Genomic DNA, 21205 nt, shown 5'->3' with positions numbered 1-21205 from the left:
TTTTAACTCCTGCCATGTGGGTCAACTCCGAATTTGTACCTTGAATTTTCAGCTGTGTTTTTTCAGTCCAATATTTTCTTTTGTATTCATGTCTGATTATTAAAAAAAGCCAACTGCCTCTTTCAATGGCTTTAAATAGGCAATGTAATGATAACATATCAAAATATTACTGCTGGATATTAATAATTTTTGTTTTGTTTATTTTTTCCATGTTCATTGCACTTTAATTTGTTCACTTTTTTTATAAATGTTTGCACCAATTGGGGTGTTTGGTGCCAATGTTTGAAATATCTTTTGAATTTACTGTTGAGCTCAGCACAAAGAAAAACAGAAGGACCACCAGTCATCTCAAAGCTCTTCATAGCCAATTAAATCCTTTTTGAAATGCTGTAGCATTGGAAATGCGGCAGCTAATTTGAGCTCTACAATCTCCCACAAATGGAAGCATGATACTGACTGGAAATGGTTGTTTTTGCGGTGTTAGTTGAGGATTGAATATTGGCCAGGAAACTGGGAATAACTCCCTCGCTCTTTGAAATAGTGCCATGTGATCATTTGCAGCCACCCGAGCAGACAGATGTGATCTCATAGAATCATAGAATCATAGAATTTACAGTGCAGAAGGAGGCCATTCGGCCCATCGAGTCTGCACCGGCTCTTGGAAAGAGCACCCTACCCAAACCCATACCTCCACCCTATCCCCATAACCCAGGAACCCCACCCAACACTAAGGACAATTTTGGACACTAAGGGCAATTTATCATGGCCAATCCAGCTCGCCTGCACATCTTTGGACTGTGGGAGGAAACCGGAGCACCCGGAGGAAACCCACGCACACACGGGGGGAACATGCAGACTCCGCACAGACAGTGACCCAAGCCGGGAATCGAACCTGGGACCCTGGAGCTGTGAAGCAATTGTGCTAACCACTATGCTACCGTGCCGCCCCAAATAAATAACCTTTTATTGTCACAAGTAGGCTTAACTTCTCGGTTTTACTTCTCATCCAAAATGCTCACCTCTAACATTGCAATGCTCCCTCAGGTGCTGCACTGCAGTCACAGCGTTGATTTTTTTCAGCTCATGCCCTTTGAGCGGGACCTGAACCAGAACCTTGTCAATCAGTTGCAAGCCTGCTATCAACTGAGCCATGACTAAACAAAGCTCTTCTGCATCAGGTACACTTTTCTAAAATGTGCCCTCAAATTTGTTTTTGCTCTATTCCAGTGGTTCTCAAACTAGGAATTGTGGGCATGTTCCAAGGGTCCGTGGAAAAATGTCAAATTGCTTTTGTGGGTGGCTGCAGATAAGCTGTGGGCTGAGAGACTGAAGGAAAATGTAGCCGTGACATTCACAGCGCAGAGTGGGCTGACTGTCTCACACAGGAGAGAAGCACATGTGGGAGAGAGCTGGGAGCAGCATTAAGGTGTCTATATTTGGAAATAGCCTGGAAGTAAATATCTACAAATAAATACCAGTTTACTTGAAAGCTTTTCTAAAATACTCTTTACATTCAGGACTTTCAGGATGCGAGTATTATCCAGTACAAATTTATATGGGACGGGAAGGGGTCCATGATTATCCTTTTTAAAAGCTGTCTAAAATGATTGAAAACCACTGCCAAGTGCAACATCAAATTTAACCCACCTGTAAAAGCTGCACTCCTGACTGTACTGGTATAACTTTTGTCATGTCATCTTTATAGCTTCTCGACAGGAATTTTAGCACCAATTTCCACTGAACTGAAAGAGTAAATGTCCCTTGACTGTGGCCAAGTTAAATTCTTCAATCCTCCTACAGCATTAATTTGTTTCCCAGAGTTCCTGATATCAGTCAATGCACAGCGAGCCATATTTTCTGCTGGCAAACTGAATAAGATTTTGACATTGTTATCTGCCATTTGGGACGACTTTCATATTGACTCAATGGCTACATTGCAAATAGCCCAAATCCTTATCCTTTGATGTTCTTACTGCTTATCTTGAATTAAGCTCTCTATGTTTGAAAGCTGACAGTCCTGGTGGTCAGCTCCTCCAGTACAAATGCGGGTGGAGCGAAACTGCACCTGTAGACCTAGCCCGAGAGCTGAGACACCTTCCCAACTGCGCTGGGCAGGATCGTTTCCATGATTAGGGAAGGCCACAATGGTGCGTAAACATTCACTTCAACAAAACAAATTATTCAGATATAAGGGAAAGCTCACTAAACTGGATTGGTAAATAGAATAAAAGATATGAAATTAAATAAGTAACGGGAAAAATTTAAAAGCATTATTCACCAACGATATATTCTATCAAGGAACAAAACTCATTGATGCAGATCCATCCATGGGCTACTAGGGAAGTTAAATATAGGCCAATGACTTCCAGTCTTCTGGGCATCATGGCTAGGTGTTAATCCAAAGGTGTACTTGTGAACCCCGCACCCCCCCCCCCCCCCACCCTCCCACCCTCCCAGAAGTCCCAAGTCCAGGAATTTCCCAGGAAGTTCAAACTTCCGTTGGGAAATTGCGCTGCACTGGATCCGTCCAATAATCCAATTTAAATCGCATGTTTAGGTACACAGAAAAACTTAGAAGAATGAACTCTTGGATAGCTATAATACTGACCTCTCCACTGGCCCCGTGGGACTTCACCAGACACTCCCCCACGAGTGACCACACCAAACAAAGATGACCCTCCAAACACCCATGAACCACATAACCCTGCCCGCTACTGAGCGCATGACCCCCACAATGACCACACGACCAACCACTGAACACCTGATTCCCCCCCTACTGACCACCAACCCCAACCAACCCCCCAACACTGACTGGCCACCCCATGACCATCCCACCCCACCATTTTTAAAATGAAAGGAATCCTACAATGCCAAGGAAAAGAAAACAGCTCAATAATAGTTCATTTGTTAAAACGTAATGCACAAACCAAGTAAAATTGAGAGAATTGAAACATTAATTGACAAGCATAGGTTATTTCAAACAAAGGTAAATTTCACTTTAAGTAGTCAGAATAAAAAAGATACGACTCACGTAGTTATAAACACTCATATTGCTTCCAGCGCAAATGCAGAACCCAATGCAATCTCGCAGTTTTTCCAATTTGCCTTTGCTATGTTGGATCTATTACATCCCATTCAATAATTTTGGCCCTGGAGTCACACTCACAGTAGTTGTCCATGATCCCACATCTCTGGATATTGTTACCACTGATATGGCACACGCCTATGAGCCCCCTTTCACCTAGTCATGGCTGTCCTGATGGCATAGGGTCTCAGAGATTTCACTCTCCGACCAGGCCACCGGGTCGTGGAGATTTGTTGGATTTTAGTCTCTTAAGTTTCTCCAGCACTTTTTCTCTGCTGATATGAATTGTGTTGAGTTTCTCACTTTTAGTAGTGCCCCCTGGCGCTGCCCAGTCACCCTGCACAGCTCAGGCATTGTGTGGGTAGTGCCCGGATAATTGCCAGGCAATGCCACTGATTGCCTGCGATTGCCCAGGCATTGCCTGAGCACAGTACCCGTGTGGTGCTGGGGGAATGCCAGGGTGGGGGTTTCAGGGGCTAACTAGTTTGCGCACTGTGCGCTGGGGCTGCCTTTAAAAATGACTCCCGATCCTCACACTTAGAAGTTGCTGGGAGGACAGGTGAATCAGAGGTCGCACCGACAATAATACATCATGGCGCCTGAGTGCTGCATCATGGCACCAAAGTGCTGCACTACACAGTGGAGAAAGGCGCCATTATGATTGGTGACTTTAACTATGATTTTCCTGCCCGCCATCAGCCTCTGCCAATGTTTGGGAGAATCTTACTTATTGGGCGGGATTTACCAACCACGCCGCTGCATGTTTTTTGGTGGGGGTGGCGGCCCGCCAGCTAAATCTACCAGTCCCGCCATTATCAATGGGATTTCCCATTGACAGCACTCATCTTCGCCAGGAAACCCATACGCCGGTGTGGGACCGAAATTTCCCGCCGGCGTGAACAGCCGGTAAATCCCGCTCAATGTCTTTGTTTTAACAACTGAAACTGAATTTTTGGAATATTTCCATATGTGAGTTCAGCAATGGAAATTAATATTTGATATCAACATATCTTTGTAACAATATACCTATAAAGTTTGCTTTTATATTCCTGCTTAGTTGATGCACAAAGCTTGTTTTTAATCTTATTATGAACTTTTTAGTCACCCTTTCTTGGTTTCCAAATCGCTCCCAATCCTTAGACTTCAAGAGTAATGCTGTTGATGATACAAAGCAAAGTGGAAATATAAACTGTGAGAAGGAAACAAAGAGGCTAAAAGAGATTAAGTGTGTGGCTAACGAGCTGGCAGATGGAGCACAATGTGAAACTATTCACTTTGGCTGTAAGAGTACAAAAGAAGTATATTCTTTGAAAGGCATGGAATATATAAATGTTGACGTTCAAAGGAACTTGTGTGTACTCATATAAGGAATTCAGAGAGGTTGGCATATAGATACAGCAAGCAATAGGAATTCAAATAACATGTTGGTCTTTATTTTAAGGGATTTGAGTGCAAGAATAAGAGAATCTTGCTACACTTGTACAGGGCTTTGGTGAGCCCACACCTAGAGCATGGTGTGCAGTTTTGATTTCCATATCTAAGGTACATTATATTTGCATCAGAGGAGGTAAAACAAAAGTTCACAGGATTGCCTTTTGAGATGAGATGCAGAGTAAATTGAGCCTAGTATCTATGTGGAGCAGGAGATGAAGCAGAGGGCCAGCCTTGATTATATTAAATGATGTTCTAGGCTTGAGGAGCTGTGTGGTTTCATGCTGCTCCTATATCTTATGTTCTTATGGTCTCCTGTGCCCAACTCAAACCAAACCTATAATGTGCTGTATCATATAATCACTTCATTTGAGGACCTTGCAAAACTGAGAGATCTGAAGAGGAAGTGTTTTTATTATCATTGCCAGCTCCAAAAGGAATCCTTCAATTCCACCACCTCCATTGCTCCAACCTCCCAATCCACCTAAGGCTCTCAATGACCTTAATTTAGTATAGCTTGTGAGGCCTTTCAAAAGGCCTCAAAGGAACTTGTGCTAGGTCTCAGTCAGAGAGATATTTTAATGGTGCAAAGTTCAGCTATTTTTGATATTTTAAAAGTGGAAGCAAAAGGCTGAAAATATAGATGCTGAGGGTTGTAGTGATATGCATTAACAAGTGTATTTGTAAATATGTATAACCTCCAACCAGTAGGTGTCAGGCAAGCAGTAGCACATGATACTGTAGCCTGGGGGGAATTCTTGAGGAGAAACCATCGTGGTCAGTCGGGTTTGTATTAGTTCCAGTTTTGTAACATTAGTTTCCTAACCACAGTTTATTATACTATAATAAAATTAACTAGCCTTGAACTAGATGTTTTTTAGTAGGCTGACTCAGTAATTGTCTCTGTACAAGAACATAACATGGTACCAGGCGTGGTCAAAAACGAAAAGATCAGCAGTGTGAAGATATAAGGACAGTCTTCAAATTTGATGAAATGGTGCTACAAAGAAAATGTGGAACATCGAAGGTAATAGCAATCTCGCCAGAAAGAAAACTCTAAATAGGCAACACCAGTGCAAGAAGAAGATGGATAGTTTAAAATCTCCAGAACAGCTTCTCGTAACCTGTCATGTTGATGGCAATTGGCACGCATGTAAACAGCAGTTTACACTGTATGTAGTAGCTCTAGGATTGCAGACACAGACAGATGAAAGAAAGATAGCTTTGTTGCTAATAGTAGCAGGCCCGCAGGCGATTGAGATTTCTAATACCTTCATATATGAACAAGAGGACGATAGTAAAAGCTTTGATGTTGGCATTAAAAAATTTGCTGAGCATTGCATGCCGAAAAAGAATGAAACTTTTTAGAAATATATACTTAGAACTAGCACGAGTAGGAGTATAATAGTCAGACAATTGACACATTGGGAATGTGTGAATCGGACGGACAAGTAAAAAATGAAGTGCACAAATTTAAATTCTTGATAGTTGCTGAAGGTCGTGAATCGTTATTAGGTGATGAAGCGTGTGACGCACTGGAGCTGGTGAGAAGATTGTATAGCACTGAGTGTGCACTGAACACACACAGTGGATCAGTGAAGTCCATTGTGCAGGATTTTCCAGAAATATTCCAGAGTTTCAGTGTTTTACCTTTCATTTACAAGATTCAATTAAAAAAGGATGCTCAACCAGCGATACATGCTCCGAGGAGAGTTCCAGTACCATTGCGTGACCATCTTGGCAGAATTAGACAGGATGACACATCTTGGCATTATAAAAAAGATTGAAGAGCCGACAGAATGGGTCAATTCGATGGTATGTGTAAAAAAAAGAAACAATGATCTTCGAATATGTATTGATCCCAAAGATTTAAATGCGAATATAAAAAGGGAACACCATCCGATACCAAAAAGAGAGGAGGTCATAAGTGAGATGTCTGGTGTGAAATATTTCAGCAAACGTGATGCTCCGCAAGGATTCTGGCAGCTCGTGATTGAGCCATGGTTTCCGGTTGGGGAACGCATGCATTGCTTTATTTGGCACGCATTCGTCCACACATTTGCTGATGAGGTCTGTGACGGTGGTGGCATACTCATTTAAGTTGGTCGCTGAGTTCTTAAATATGGACCAGTCCACTGTCTCTAAGCAGTCACGTAAGAGCTCTTCTGTCTCCTCGGACCAGCACTGCACAACCTTCTCAGCTGGATTCTCCCGCTTGAGTTTCTGCTTGTATGCCGGGAGAAGGAGCACCGTCTTATGGTCTGATTTCCCAAAGTGCGGTCGGGGGATGGAACGGTAGGCACCCTTGATTTTTGAGTAGCAGTGGTCAAGAGTGTTGTCGCCCCTGGTGGGACAGGAGATGTGCTGGTGAAATTTTGGCAGTACACTCTTGAGGTTGGCCTTGTTGAAGTCTCCGGCCACGATGAACAAGGCCTCCGGGTGTTCTGTTTCGTAGTTGTTTGTTACTGTGTATAGTTCGTCCAGCGCCTTCCTCACTACTGCCTGGGGTGGGATGTAGACCACTGTGATAATGGCTGAAGTGAACTCACGTGGAAGATAATATGGGCGGCACTTCACGGTCAGGTATTCGAGGTCTGGGGTGCAGTAGGTCACCAGAGTCGCCACACCCAAGCACCAGGAGCAGTTGATGAGGAGGCAAACCCCTCCACCCTTCGCTTTGCCTGATGATACTGTGCGGTCCGCCCGGTGAATTGAGAATCCTTCAGGTTGTATGGCACAGTCCGGTGAGGCAGGGGAGGGCCATGTGGAGAGGGGTCTTGAAACCGCGTTGCTTCAGTCGAACCTGCAGACCGCCGCGTTTCCCTCACTTCCTCGGTCGGCGGCTGCTGCTAGATGATCCTGGGATCCGATGGCAGATGTCAGCTCTTGTGGAAGGTAGGTGGTTGCGTCTGGCGGGGTCCAGGGCGTTGGCGGGGACCAGGGCGCTGTTTACGTATCTGGGGTCACATCTGGCAGGATACCGGGCACTGGTTGAGGTAGAGGGATTGCTCAGGGGGCATGTTTGCGGTCCGGATGGGTCCCAGCGTTCTGCGGATGCGGGAATACCTTGCAGTACGTTCGGGTCCTCGTGTGTGGTCTCCGCCGTTTTGGGGGTCCTGGGCCATGGGCAGGGGCTTCCTGAGGCAGGTTGGGCTGGGTCCCGTGGTCTGTTCCTTCCCTGGGCGCTCCTGGGGTCGGATCTTGAAGTAGGCCCGGTCGAGCCTCCACGTGGATTTTCCTTTCTTCCATCACCAGGTAGGTTGGGTTGTTGGGCGGGCCTCTCCAGGTCGGGTCGCTGGGCGGGTCTCTGGGGGTCGCGTTGGGCCGGGTCTTTGCCTCGGGGGTCGGGAGCTCCGGGGACTGGGCAAGGCGATCCGGGGGCTGGCGTCGGTAGTTAGGCCGGGTTGGGAGCTCCGAGGTCCGGGTTGGCTCCAAATCGAGGTTGGGGCTTCACTTCCGGTTTGGGCCCGATCTTCTTCCAGGTCGCAGAGGTCAGGTCGGGTCGGGTCAAAAAGTCTCCACGGGCCTCGGAGGATGTTCAAGCCTGCAAGAGAAGATAAGAGAGCAAGGTTAGGAATGTTAGTTTTAGAGTTAATTTTTAAAAGATTAGAACGAGTATAGGTTAAGTAAAAGGTTGATCTGTTTGGGAGAGCTCGCAGAGAGTCGCCTTGCTCCGGCGCCATCTTGGAACATCTTGGATAAGTTATCGAACATCTCCATTATGTTGTGGTTTATCGCCAGAAGCAATGTTGATGAATTGGAAACTACGAACAATTCTGCCATGCCACACGAAGCAAAGGCTGAATGAGAAGTTAAGAGATCAAATGGATTCTCAGAAGAAGAAACAAAAGGAATATTATGAAAAGTGTACCAGGAATCTAAAACCTTTGAAACCAAATGATATGGTGGGAGTGGTCAAAACCTGCTAAGGTATTGCAGGAAACAGGTCCAAGGTCCTATACTGTGATAACTTTTTAAAAATTCATTTACATAATGTGGGCATGTGGGCACTGGTTAGGCCAGTATTAATTGCCATCTCTAGTTGCCCTTTAGAAGGCGGTGGTGGGTTGCCTTCTTGAACCACTGCAGTCCTTGAGGTGTAGGTACACCCACTGTGCTGTTAAGGAGAGAGTTCCAGGATTTTGTCCCAGTGATAGTGAAGGAATGGTGATATATTTCCCAGTCAGGGTGATGAGTGACTTGGACGGGAGCATCCAGGTTGTGTGGTTCCCAGGTATCTGCTGTTCTTGTTCTTCTAGATGGTCGTGGTCGTGGGTTTGGAAGGTGTTATCTAAGGAACCTTGGTGAGTTACTGCAGTGCATCCTGTAGATGGTACACATGGATGCCACTGTTCGTCGGTGGTGGAAGGTTTGAATGTTTGTGGAAGGGGGAGCAATCAAGTGAGCTGCTTTGTCCTGGATGGTGTTGAGCCTCTTGAGTGTTGAAGGAGCTGCATTCATCCAGGCAAGTGTAGCGCATTCCATTGCACTCCTAACCTGTGCCTTATAGATGGTGGACAGGTTTTGGTGGTTCAGGAAGTGAGTTACTCATTGTAGGATCCTTGTCTTTGACATGCCCTGGTAGTCACAGTATTAATGTGGCTAGTCCAGTTCAGTTTCTGATCAATAGTAACCCCCAGAATGTTGATTGTGCGAGATTAAGCAATCGTAATGCCATTGAATGTCAAGGGGCAGTGGTTAGATCCTCTCTTATAGGAGTTGGTCATTGCTTGCCCCTTATGTGGCACAAATGTAACTTGTCACTTGTCAGGCCAAGCCTGAATATTGCCCATTTGGGCATGGATTGCTTCATTATCTGACAAGTCACGATTGGTGCTGAACATTGTGCAAACATCCCCACTTCTGACCTTATGATGGAAGGGAAGTCATTGATGAAGCAGCTGAAGATGGCTGGGCCCAGGACACAACCCTGAGGAACTCCTGCAGTGATATCCTGAAACTGAGATGATTGACCTCCAACCACCACAACCATCTTCTTTTGTGCCAGGTATGGCTCCAACTAACGGAGAGTTATCCCCATGGTTCCCAATGACTCCAGTTTAGCTAGGGCGCGGTGATGCCATACTCGGTCAAATGCTGCCTTGGTGTCAACGGCAGTCACTCTCACCTCAGCTCTGGCATTCAGCTCTTTTTTCCATGTTTGAACCAAGGCTGAAATTATTCTGGCGGAACCCAAACTGATCATCCGTGAGCAAGTTTTGCTGAGTAAGTGCCGCTTGATAGAACTTTTGATGACTCTTTCCATCACTTTGTTGATGATGGAGAGTAAACTGATAGGGCGGTAATTGGCTGGATTGGATTTGTCCTCTTCCTTCTGTACAGGACACAGCTGGGCAACTTCCCACATTGTCGGATAGGTTCCAGTGTTGTAGTTGTACTGGAACAGCTTGGCTAGGGGTGCAGAAGTTGTGGAACACAAGTCTTCAGTACAATTGCTGGGATAGTCAGGGCCCATAGCCTTTGCAGTATCCAGTGCCTTCAGCCGTTTCTTGATATTTTGTCGAGTGAATTGGCTGATGACTGACATCTGTGATGTTGGGGACCTCTGGAGGAGACCGAGATGGATCATCCACTTGGCACTTCTGGCTGAAGATTGTTGCGAATGCCTCAGCCTTGTCTTTTGTACATAAGTGCTGGGCTCCTCCATCATTGAGGATGGGGATATTTGTGGAGCCTCCTCCTCCAGTGAGTTGTTTAATTGTCCACCACGATTTACGGTTGGATGTGGCGGGACTACAGAGCTTAGATCTGATGTGTTTGTTGTGGAATCACTTAGCTCTGTCTATTACTTGCTGCTTATGCTGTTTGGCACACAAGTAGTCCTGTGTTATAGCTTCACCGGGTCGACACCTCATTTTCCGGTATGCCTGATGTTGTTCCTGGCATGCTTTACTGCACTCTTCATTGAACCAGGGTTGATCCCCTGGCTTGGTGGTAATGGTGGAGTGGAGGATATGTGGGGCCATGAGGTTGCAGATTGTAGCTGAATACAATTCTGCTGATGGCCCAAAGTGCCGCATGGATGCCCAGTCTTGCGTTGCTATATCTATTCAAAGTCTATCCCATTTAGCATGGTGGTAGTGCCACACAACAAGATGGAGGGTATCCTCAATGTGAAGGTGGGACTTTATCTCCACAAGGACTGTGCGATCACTTCTACCAATACTGTCATGGACAGATGCGTCAGCAGCAGCCAGATTGGTGAGGATGAGATCAAGAATGTTTTTCCCTCTTGTTGGTTCCTTCACCACCTGCTGCAGTCCCAGTCTCGGAGCTATGTACTTTAGGACCCAGCTATCGCAGTCTGTGGTGGTACTACTGAGCCACTCTTGGTGATGGGCATTGATGTTCCACATGCAGAGCATATTCTGCGCCCTTGCTACCCTCAGTGCTTCCTCAAGTGGTGTTCAACATGGAGGAGTACTGATTCATAAGCTGATGGTGGCCAGGAAGTGGTAATCAGCAGGAGGTTTCCTTGTCCATGTTTAACCTGAAGCCATGAGGCTTCATGTGGTCCCAGGTCGATGTTGAGGACTCTTAAGGCAACTCCCTCCCAACTGTATACCACTGTGCCATCACCCCTGCTGTGCATGTCCTGCCGGTGAGATAGGACATACCTAGGAATGGTGATAGTGGTGTCTGGGACATTGTCTGTAAGATATGATTCTGTGAGTATGACTATGTCAGCCTGTTGCTTAACTAGTCTGTGAGACAGCTCTCCCAACTTTGGCAGAAGCCCTCAGATATTAGTAAGGAGGACTTTGCAGGGTCTGCCGGGCTGGGTTTGCCAGTGCCATTTCCGGTGCTCCATCCGGTTTCATTCCTTTTCTGTATTTTCATCGTGGTTGAATACAACTGAGTGGCTTGCTAGGCCATTTCAGGTGGCATTTAAGAGTTAATCATTTTGCTGTGGGTCTGGAATTACATGTAGGCAACACCAGGTAAGGATGGCAGATTTCTTTCCCTGAAGGACAAATGGGTTTTTACAACAATTGGCAATGACCATTTGTCTTTTAATTCCAGATGTTTTATTGAGTTTAAATTCCATTAACTGCTGTGGTGGGATTGGAACCCAGGTCCCCAAATCATTATCCTGGGTCTCTGGATTACTAGTCCAGGGACAATAAAACTATGCCACCACCTCCACCAAAAGGACAGGTTTTAAGGAGGAATAAACAAGCATTCCTCAAAGTGAAACAACCTGTTGCTGAACAGCTAGGCGAGGATGGATATGAAAATTTAGAGTCATTGAAACCGACACAAGCAGTGAACAAATTAAATATCAATGTACAGAATGATGTTCAGAACAATGATACAATCATAATAGATGTACCTACAGAAGTTCAGAACTATCACACAGCCAACCAGATTTACCAAGATTGAGACGATCAACGAGAAACAGAAAGAAACTGGAACGGTTGGATCTGTGAATGGACAATATAACTCTACATGATGTAAATACATTGTTGTTATGCATATCATATGTAATATTTACTGAAATAATATATTATATGTTTTCTTCGAAATCCCAAGGAAAGGGGATGTAATGATATGCATTAACAAGTGTATGTGTAAATATGTATAGCCTCCGACCAGTAGGTGTCAGGTAAGTAGTAGCACGTGACCCTGTAGCCTGGGGGGAGTTAAGGCGCCAGAGGAGACTAAAACAAAGCAGACCAACAGTCACCTAGGACACGCCCAGCAATCAGGGAACCACCCCTCTATTGGAGGAAGATCGATACGAATGATTGGGAAAGCCCCAATTAATTGAGGCCAAGTTCAAGGCCCGCCCAAAAGCACACAAAGCCCTTTTTAGTATAAAAGGTATTCCCCAAGGGAGAATCTTTCTTCTTTGGCTTTGGCTCTCAGCGAAGAGAGAGACCAGCCTAGCAGCTACATCAGACCAAGTAAGTTCCAAGTCAACGCACGCTACGAGATAGATGCTCCTAATCGCTACCCTGTAAACAGCTCAACCCAGTAGCCTCAGAACCGAGCAACGGCCATTGTTCCACTGACTGAGTGGGCACCCGAAGCTAAGTATAGGCTTTAGTAATAGTGGGAGTTTAGCTTGTAGAGGTTATGCATGAGTAGATTTGACTGTGTGTAAATAAATGAGCATTGCTTTTGAACTTACTAACTGGTGTATCGAGTCATTGATCAGTATTCGGTTCTGAACCTTGTGGCAGTATCGAAAGATACCTGGCGACTCTTGAGCAAACGTAATTAAACAGAGCCAAATTAAGAAACACAGCTAAAGTTAGCAACAACATAACCTTCACCTGTATCTAATCTTTGTGTGTGTGAGTGTATGTAAGACATCCTATTTCATTTGATGTAAGTGTATGAGAATAAATGAACTTCTTTAGTTTAAAACTCACAAAAGATTGCTGCTGAATTTTTAATTCGGATACACTCTCAAATGAGCAAGAAAACACATACCACCTTTCATCACAAAACATGCTTATCATGGGAAAGGGAACACATACATTCTGTCCATGACCCCTCAAATGACAATTTAAAAACAAAGGCAAATAGGACAAGCCTGAGCTTGGTTCCCACCCAACAGACTTGTGGTCTGAGGCCAAAGCCCCAATCAGTAGTTCTGAAGTTCCTATTCTTAATTATTGCTTGGAACTGACTGAAGTGTATGCTTAGCACTTCATAAATATAAACAACCAAAGCAATGAATATGATGAAGTAACAGTCTTCTTTATAGTTTTTGCAATGACAGGTGAGTATTTCAGGCCTTGAAGTTTCAAGGAGGATCTCGGAACTGGAGTTTCTACGTTACAACACTGAGTATACTACAAAAGCACGTAATTAGCTGGAAAGTGCTATGGAACATCCTAAAGCCATGAAAGACACTGTAGAAATGTGAGGGTTTTTTAAAAACTTTGTTTTCAGCGATGGTGGTGAGGGGAGAAAATGTTTACTCAACGTACTGGCTGGATGTCCTTCCCATGTATAAAATTATTAGGTAAATAACACAAATAATAGTTGTCAAAATAGAACCGTGTAGCTTACTAACATTTGACTTTATATAAATAATCCTGTTCTCTGTATAACAATAAAGTGGGAAATCTTAGAAGAAGGGCGCAGTGTAAAAAACGATGCAAGGATAGAGGGATTCTGGGAGTTTATGTCAAGTTATAAATAACTTGCCCACTGCAAAAGTGGACAAAACCTTGAAGGCTATGTGTGAAAACTGCTTGTATGACAATAGAATGTAGATGTCTCTCTCCACTAGATAAGGAGCCAGGGCACATAATTATCTTGATACAAAGGACAATACTTAGCAAATATGTAAGTTTAGCAACAGCCACATAAACTACTCTTGGTTCGTCAAAGGCTGTGTCCTCACAGACAAGGGCCAAAGATGAGGGGCTATCGGATTACGGGGATTGTGTGGAAGTGAGGGCTTAAGTGGGTCGGTGCAGACTCAATGGGCTGAATGGCCTCCTTCTGCACTAGATGTTCTATGTTCTATGACTGGGCTGAGGGATGGTTAATTGGATAATAGTCAGAAGAAAGGATGCCCTGAGATTGCCTTGTTTGTGACAGAGAGAAAGACCAGCAAAAGAATGGTCTGATCTAAAGTCAGCACTGGCCACCGCACGAGAAACAAACATTCCCACAGATGTACAAGGCAAGACAAGAGACAAGGAGAGAGAGGAATCAAAGTGTGCTCTGCTGTCTAGAACTTGACACAGCATATTCGTGTTTGACTGTATATCACTGCTAAAGTTTGTTGAAATAGTTGTGATATGCCTTGTATAGTCTTCCAAGATGGTTAAAAGTCGTAGTGTTGACAAAGGACATCAAGCTATGTATTTGAAACAAAGCTAGTTTATTTTACACTACTTCAAATGGTTTGCACACTTCACTAAGTAATTGCTAATAAAATAACAGTAGTAATCTATGCGACAGAAATCTATAATGTCTTTCTGGTACAACTAACACTTTCTCAACCTCTCACAATCCTTCTTCACATCATCCTCCCAGAACACCTAGAGATGCAGGCTTTTATAAGACTGCTCTGTGGTGCCTTCTAGTGTTGAGATGCATGAACATCATCTTTTAGCCCTTTACATTCCTTACATTATATGTATCATTAAATCCCCCCTTTTTTAGACGTTTGTACAGTAGCAAACAGTATAATAATAGGTAACGATATTCCATGATACATTGATATGTATACCAAAATGTTAACAAGTGAGTCAAAATTTGTTAAAGGTTTTTACAAATTAAGTCTTTCAGGTTCCTTTCTGATTCTTGATGATCTCCTCAATCCTGTCGACTGAGTTGCAGATGTTTCCAATGACTTCTGGATGTCACCTTGATGTCATCAGGTCTTGTAGTGGTCTGCAATAAGTTACCATCAATCTGAATACATGGAAATAAAGTTTGAGAAGATTTGACTTGAAAAAGAGCACGTTGGTTTCTTCTTGGAACAGAACCATTACAATATACAGGTGAGGTGCTGCTTGGTGTATGACCTTAGCTAAGTCAGACCATTCTCCAGTGGGAATCTGAATTCTCACCAGATCACCTGGATCAAGTGGTTCCAGCAATCTTGCATGTTCATTGCATGTTCATTCTCCTGAAGATGCTTTTGATGCTGCATTTTCTCGATGACTTGCTGAAGATCAGGATCAGCTAGTTATAAACATGGAAGAGTAGCACGCAATGATCTATTCATTAACTTTTTTTTTTAAATTTTTTATTCTCCTCCATTTTCACATTTTCTCCCACATTTACATCCATCAACAATAAACAATAATCAGCAAGATAGGTCAGCCCCATAATAACAACAATGATCCCGTCTACCCACCAACCCCCAAACCTCAACCCGCATGTTTACATAAACAAATGACAAAAATAAATCAGGGATTACCCGTAGTCACCGTTAATCTTACAAAGCTCCCACCCCCCCCCCCCCCACCCCCCACCCCCCCCCCCCCCCCCCCCCCCCCACCCCAGGCCTCCAGCTTCTCCCGTCCACTGCCTCTTGTAAAACTCCTCCCCCTACCCTCGGTTCCTTCCCCCCCAACTTTCCACCCCGGCTAGACCACTCGGACCCTGTTCTGCCAGGCTCCGATGGCCGCAGCCCCTCCCCCACCTCACTCCCGTTCACTGGCCGGCACACACCGGCCAGCGTGGAGGCCCCCGCCCGGGTCCCTTTCCCACTTGCCCAGCCCCAGGAAAGCCCAAAGATCCCCTTTTAGCGCACAAACCCCGCCTATCCACCTACATCCCAAAGAACTCTCATTTCGAGTGAAAGTCCCGTCCCTTCCCTCGTCCAAATATATACCACCTTGGCTCCTTTAATCTCTACACCCGCGCGCAGTGATACAAAAAAGAAGAAAATACAGTCACGAGGTTACATTGGCACATGGCCATTCCTCAATTTGTCTTTTCGACCACAGTCCTTCTGCTTTCGCAAACTCCTCCGCTGCTTCCGCCGTTCCTAAATAAAAGTCCCTGAGCTTGTAAGTCACCCTCAGCTTCGCTGGATATACAATGCCGCACTGCACCTTGCTAATGTACAGTGCCCTCTTCACCCGGTTGAAGGCAGCCCGCCTCCTTGCCAGCTCCACCGTAAAGTCCTGGTATACATGTATACCAGCTCCAGCCCACTGCACCACCCTCTTCTGCTTGGCCCAGCTCAGGACCTTCTCCTTCACCCTGTACTTACGGAAGCACAGAGTCACTGCCCTTGGCGGCTCACTCGCCTTTGGTACAGGCCTCCACGACCGATGAGCCCGATCCAGTTCATATCGGGAGGGGTCCTCCCCCTCCCCCAGTAGTTTTGCCAGCATTGCGGCAAAATATTCAGTCGGCTTCGGTCCTTCAACTCCTTCGGGCAGCCCCACAATCCTCAAGTTCTGTCGCCTGGATCTATTTTCCAGGTGTTCCATTTTTCCTCGCAGATCCTTGTTAGTATCCATCACCTTCTGCATCTCTTTCCCCATCGAGGCAAGTTAATCACCGTGCTGCAATAAGGTCTCCTCCACTTCCTTCAGCGCCTCCCCTTGCTCTCGCACCTCTGCCACTGCGCTCGCCACCTCCGTCCTCACCGGGGAAACCGCCTCCTCCACCAGCACACTCAAAGCCTCCCTCATCTCCTTCCTCACCGTCTCCATGCATTTCGCAATCTGCGCCAACTGCTTTTCAAATTCCGCAGCCATCACCTTGGTTATTTCTTCAGCCGTAAGCAGTGTGGACTTCCCTGGTGCTCCAGCCTCCATTTTTCCTGGTGACCCCGCGGTGACCTTTCCACTCCCCGACGGACCTCCAGCTAGTTTTTTTTCGGCCATTTTTCTGCTCACCCTCAACATTTTTCTTTGTTCTTTTTTTCCTCCTGTGTCTTCTCAGTGCCTCCTCCGTGCCTTCTCCCTTCTTCTGCCACCTCCGCGGACCTTGGGACCGGGCTTAAGGTCCTGAGCGGGGGCTCTCCATTGTGCGGCCGCCTCCCGCCCGCCGTCACCGGAAGTCCTCGATCTATTCATTAACAACTGTGCAGGAGATAAACCAGTTGAGCGAGGAGTAGTCCTATAATTCAATTAAATTAAGAACATATCTGAGCCAGAGTCAAGTGCTTTCTTGAAAAGTTGTTTCACACTGTGAACTCCTTTTTCTACTTTGCCATTAGATTGCGGACAAAGAGGACTAGACGTGATATCAGTAAAATTATACTTTCGAGCAAATTATGTCCAATCATTACGATCAAAGCAAGGTTCATTGTCTGTCATAATTTCACAAGGTATTCCATGACAAGCAAATATTCTTTAGTCGTTTTGATCATGGATTTGGAAGTTAAAGCAGACAATTTCATTACTTCCGGGTAGTTGGAAAAATAGTCAGTGATCAATACATAATCTCAACCATGAAAATGAAAAAGATCAATACCAACTTTCAACCACGGAATCTTCTCGAGATCATGAGCTGTGAGTTTCTCTTTTCTCTATATTGACTGATTACGCTGGCGGTATGTGTCACATTCGAACACAAAATTAGTTATGTCAGTATTTTTAGCCAATATACTGCTTGTCTTGCTCAATGTTTATATTTTTTGATATCTAAGTGACCTTGATGAACATTTTGCAGGATCATGTGTCTTAGCGTTGTAGGAATCATTATACGACCAAGACGAAGTAGAAATCCATCTATGACACTCAGCTCAGATTTAATATTTCTGAAATTTGAACAACTTTGTTTCGGCCAGCCATTCTTCATATGGCTGATACTCGTTGTAACACTGCATCTTTTTCAGTTTCTGCACTGATGAGTTGGAGTTTTCCATCGGAGACAGGAAGAGTTTCAACTAAGAGTTCCACTTGAGCTTCTACAAGTTGAACTATTTCAGACTGCTGTTCATCTTTTACAATAGCATGAGATAAAGCATCGGCACTCACAAGGTCTTTCCCTGGAGTGTAGGCCAGTTGAAAGTCATACCTTCTTAGTTTCATAATGATTCTCTGCAGTCTTGAAGTTATGTCATTCAAGTTTTTCTTGATTATATTGACAAGTGGCCAGTGATCTGTTTCGACCGTGAACATCTGGAGTCCATACATGTAGTCATGGAATTTTTGTAAGCACTCTTTCTCGATTTGAGCGTAACGTTATTCCATAGGTGTCATAGATCTGGATGCACATGCAAAGGGTCTCCAAAAAGCATCATCATTCTTTTGAAGTAGAACTGCCCCAATTCCATTTTGACTCGCAACTGTGGAAATGTTTGTTTCTCGCCCAGGTGCGGTGGCCAGTGCTGACTTTAGATCAGACCATTCTTTTGTATGCGTGCATTGCATGAGAAGGTAGTGTTCTTCCTTATGAGTTATTGCAAAGCAGTTATTCGTGCAGCAAGGTTCAGGAAGAATTTTCCTCGGAAATTCACTACACCAAGGAATCTCAGTACTGCTTTCTTGACTTCTGGGATGGACATTTTTTGGAGAGCGGCAATCTTGTCATCATCTGCTTACACCCAGAAATTTTTAAAGTTCAGATGCCAAAATTACACTTGGCCAGATTAAGCTTTAATCCATACTTGTGTATTCTTTGCAACCTGGAAGAGCCTTGCATTGTGTTCTTGACCAGTAGATGACCATATTATGATGTTATTAACATATACACGAACTTGATCTGTGCCTTCTGTTATCTGTTCCATGGCACGATGGAATATATCAGGTGCTGAGATTATACCAAAGGGCATTCTGTTAAAGCAGTAATGACCATATGGCGTGTTGAAGGTGTACAATTTTTTGCCAGTTGCATTTGCCAAAAACCTCTGGAAGCATCAAGTTTGAAGAATATCTTGGCATTAGCCATTTCACTGGTTATCTCCTCGCGTTTCGGTATTGGATAATATTGGATACAAATCCGGAGATCACCATTGGGTTTTTTCACGCACACCATTGAGCTTACCCAATCTCTAGATTCTGTGATCTTGGAAATAGTCCCAAGATGTTGCATTTGTTCCAGTTCTTGCTTGAGACGGTCACGTAACGGAGCAGAAACTCTTCTTGGGGGGTCTACCGCTGGTTTAGCATTCGCTTTGAGTTGGATTTTGTATTGGAAAGGAAGAGCACCCATACGTTCAAATACATGAGGAGACTTCGCTAGTATACTTTCAATGTCTTCTTGCACAGGTGGAAGAATTTTGTTGGTGCTGTAGATGCCGTTCACAAGGTTCAAATCTCGACATGCTTGTGCACCTAATAGTGATGAACATCTAGCATCAACAATTTCAAATCGCAAAGGTATATCTGTGTCTTTATTTGTTACCAAGAGATAGCATGAACCTAAATGCGTAATCGTGTTTCCATTGTAATCACGTAATTGGCAGTCAGTATTTTGAATTTTAGGATGCTTATTTAACTTGGATAAATCAAAACTGTTAATTAAATTAGCAGCTGCACCAGTGTCAAGTTTGAACACAATCGCAAAACCATTAACTTGTAATGTAGTGTTTCATTCATCTTCCGAGCTGATTGATTTTGTTGGATGCAAGATCTGTGGAGAGGATTTGCACTTTACAGTTGTCTGGTACTTTTCGAAGAAAGAATCTTCAAGACAATAAGCATCTGTGAAAATATCAGGGTTATCCATTTTTGATGTATCTGCACTTGTATGAACACTCTGCACATTCATATTTTTTTCATTAAAATTGTTTTTTTAAAGTGTGTCCCTTTAATGCAGATCTGCACTGCACAGCAAAATGTTTCCTCTTGCCACATTGAGAGCAGATTTTCCCATGCGCCGGACATTTTTTCTGTTGGTGGGCGTGTCCACAACATCCACAGGACATGACATTGCTTTTGTCATGCGCAAAATGACTTCGCACATGCGCAGAACGGTCTGCGTCCATTTTGTGCTGTTTTTTGTAGTGCGCATACGCAGAATAGTTATACGCATGCTCAAGATGGCTGCAGTCCAAAACACGCCTATTTTTCAACTGCACCACGGATCCAAAGCAGTCGGCTCTGATGTGCCGTTTCGTGCCACTTTCCCTGATCAGTATATCGGAATACTGATTTCTGGATAATTCACTCGCTGGACACATTTCAATCGCGTTTTCCAAATTTACATTTTTTTACCTTAATAAACGTTCTCTTAACTTTTCATTTTTGATTCTTTAACATTGAGTCTGAAAGGACTGAAAAGTTGCAGGTTTGTGACTTTAATCTCAGATCAGTAATAAAACAGTCTATGGGTTCTCCATCTTTCTGAACCCTCTTTTTAAAGACAAATCTCTCATAGGTCTCATTAATCTGAGCTTTGCAGTGACGGTCAAATTTCTCAATCACCACGCTAAATCTTTTTTTATCATCATCAGTGGAGAAATGGAAGGTACTATATAACTCAATTGCCTGTGGTCCAGCCATTGTTAAAAATAAAGCAATTTTACGTTGATCACTAGCTGAGTCTAAATCTGAGGCAGATAGGTAAAGTTGAAAGTGCTGCTTGAAGATTTTCCAGTTAACATCTATTTTACCAAAAGTCCGGAACTGTTTCAGAGTCTGAAGTTTCTCCATGAGGTCTTGATTTGTCTGGGTGAGTTGATGTAACAGATTTGGAAGCTGCCTTGCCGTCAAAGTCTGAGCACGTGTTTTTTTTCTTTTTAGATTCTGTTTAATTCTAGCTAAATTACTTTAGTAATGACCTCGTACCATGTGATGTTCCTTGTATAGTCCTCCAAGATGGTTAAAAGTCGTAGTGTTGACAAAGAACATCAAGCTATATATTTGAAACAAAGCTAGTTTATTTTACGCTACTTCAAATGGTTTGCAAACTTCACGCAGTAATAGCTAATAAAATAACAGTATTAAATCTAGGCTACAGAAATCTATAATGTCTTTCTGGTACAACGAACACTCTATCTCAACCTCTCACAAACCTTCTTCACATCCTTCTCCCGGAACACCTAGAGACGCAGGCTTTTATAAAACTACTCTGTGGTGCCATCTAATGTTGAGATACATGAACATCATCTTGTTACCCTTTACACTCCTTACATTATATATATAATTACAATAGTTTATCTGAGATCTTAATAAACCTGTCCTGGCTTTGTCTCAATGAAGTCAGTTCAAACAAAGCTTTGCTGCATTTCTATTCCTGCCTTTATGAAGTGCAAAGACCCCCAAAATCTTACACATGTTTCTCTCC

This window comes from Scyliorhinus torazame, chromosome 9 (assembly GCF_047496885.1).
Source record: "Scyliorhinus torazame isolate Kashiwa2021f chromosome 9, sScyTor2.1, whole genome shotgun sequence".
NCBI lineage: Eukaryota > Metazoa > Chordata > Chondrichthyes > Carcharhiniformes > Scyliorhinidae > Scyliorhinus > Scyliorhinus torazame.
Note: the sequence above shows the minus strand (reverse complement) of the source record.